This window comes from Podarcis vaucheri (assembly GCF_965113315.1).
Source record: "Podarcis vaucheri genome assembly, chromosome: W".
Classification (NCBI taxonomy): Eukaryota; Metazoa; Chordata; class Lepidosauria; order Squamata; family Lacertidae; genus Podarcis; species Podarcis vaucheri.
Genome location: NC_138757.1, coordinates 36,006,830 through 36,009,108, shown reverse-complemented (window position 1 = coordinate 36,009,108; position 2,279 = coordinate 36,006,830).

Here is a 2,279-nt window from a genome sequence, read left to right as displayed (position 1 = left end):
TAATGCAGAGCACAATCCACAGCTTCAGGCAAGGCCATTTATATAGCCAGAATCCAGATCAGCCTTTTCTCCTACTCCTCTGAAGTACCACCACTGCAACACCAGCGCTTGGCCTTCTGGCACCTGCAGGCTAGGGAAAGAGCTCTTTAGCACCCTGGGGTGGAGCTCCTTCTCAGCAATAGCACTGTCTGCTCATTCCCAACTTCTTCAACCAGTGCCTCTGTGCCTTCTGTAAATGTCTGGAGTAAATGTCTAGCAGGAAGTGTCTGTCCTCTCCAGGATGTTGAAATACTGAAGAAGGCGCCCAATAGCCCAAAGACGGGGGCGGAAACAGTACTTAAGGATGATCAAGCATTGGATATGAAGGTCAAGGAGCTTGTAGAAAACCTCCAGCCACTCCCTGCAATACTCCAGGAGCCGCAAGCAAGAGGTATTTTTGAGAATTGCGTCCCGGGGTGAACCGGAAATAACGGAGCAGGCTACCTCCAGGTTTCGCTGCTCGCCTTGGTTTCCGAATGTTTTGGAAGTCAAACGGACTTCTGGCATGGATTCGGTTTGACTTCCGAGGTACCACTGTATATCTTCTCGGAGCAGGGGCAATCCCATTGCCGCCTTCAGTTCTGGTAAAGCTAAGAATTGCTTGTGCAGATCTTGATGCCCTCAAGGCCGAGGCATCTGATGTGACCCAGTACTCCTATCAGAGAAGCAAATCCTCAAATACAGTCATACCTCTTGTTCCGCTCGTTTCAGGTTACGTCTTTTCAGGTTGCGTCCTGTGGCGACCCGGAAGTAACGGAATGGGTTACTTTCAGGCTTCACTGCTCGCGCATGTGCAGACGCTCAGAATGATGTCACGCGCATGCGCAGAAGCAGCAAATCGCGACCCACACACACGCAGATGCAGGTTGCGTTCTGCTCATGATGCGAACGGGGCTCCGGAACGGATCCCATTCGCAACCAGAGGTACCACTGTAGTTGAAATGCCTGACTTGTTCAATGGCTTGTCCATTTAGGAGCCATTTCTGCTTCCTGGGCTGTGCCCCCAATACTACAGCTTTTGTCTTGAAATAATTTGTAATCAAATCTTTGTTACGACACAGTCTCCCAAAGTTCTTTAGTAATCGCCTCATAGCCACTTGCGTTTGTGCTAACAACACCGTATCGTTGGCATGTAGCAAAATGGATACATTATGGGATAAAACTGAAACTGGGAAATATCTGGCCATTTGGGTTCCTTTATTACATCATTTACATAAATGTTAAAAAGCAGAATTTTAGAAAGTATTTCAAAGTGTTTAAAATGATTTAGGAATTAGAAGGTTAACTTTTTAAAAAAGATATTAAATAAGTTTTAAAAGCCTGTATGTGTAACTGCTGATGATGTTGGGGCGTGGGGGGTGGCGGCAGCTGTGGTTGTAAGACTCCCTTAAAACTGATTTACAGTGCTGGCTCTTGGGGATTGAAAGGGCACATAAAAGGCCTTGCCCCAAATTAAAGAAAAACCAACAAACAACCCCAGTCAAACAATGAGAAAAACTAGCCTGTAGAGCTCAGATGAACAAGTCCCACTTTGGTGCAACTTGACCAGAATGACATGCACAGATGCTCCCTTCTTTTTTTCAGTGATAGCAGCTCTTTTGGCTGGGGTGTGGCAAGGAGCTGAAACAGTATTTAAGGAAACTCAAACATTCCTTGTGAAGCTCTGGGAGCTTGAAGAGAAACTCCAGGCGTTGCCAGCAACACTCCAGGAGCCGCAAGCCAGAGGTATTTTTGTGAATCCTGTCTCCACAAATTCGGGGGACATGGCCCTCCCAGTGTTAAGGTGGGGAGGTGGGGCTGCGAGTTTGCAGATAAGAGTCAAAAGTTAAAAATGTAAAGGCTAATGGAATTCTATTTAAAAATCAAAAGTCGCTGTGGTGGTTCAAGTTATAGTGTGAGACAAAAGACAAGATGGAAAAGAAAAGATAAAGAAGAGAGAAAAGAGATAGAGAGAAAAAGAAGAAAGAAAGAAAAAGAAAACACAAAAAATCCTACTGAAAATAGTTTGTTTGTTTGTTTAGAAAAGAGAAGGAAAAGAAAAAAGAACCATTGTAATAAGTAAATAGAAAAAGGGGAGGAGTGGGGATGGAATAGTAGATATATATATAGAATTCTTTAATGAGAAATTTAAAAAAACTTTTTTTTAAAAAAAAGAGAAAGTAATAATAATGAAAATGAGTAAATGAGTAAGAAGTGAATAGAAACGGATGAATAATGAGTAATAATGTATTCATTAAAAA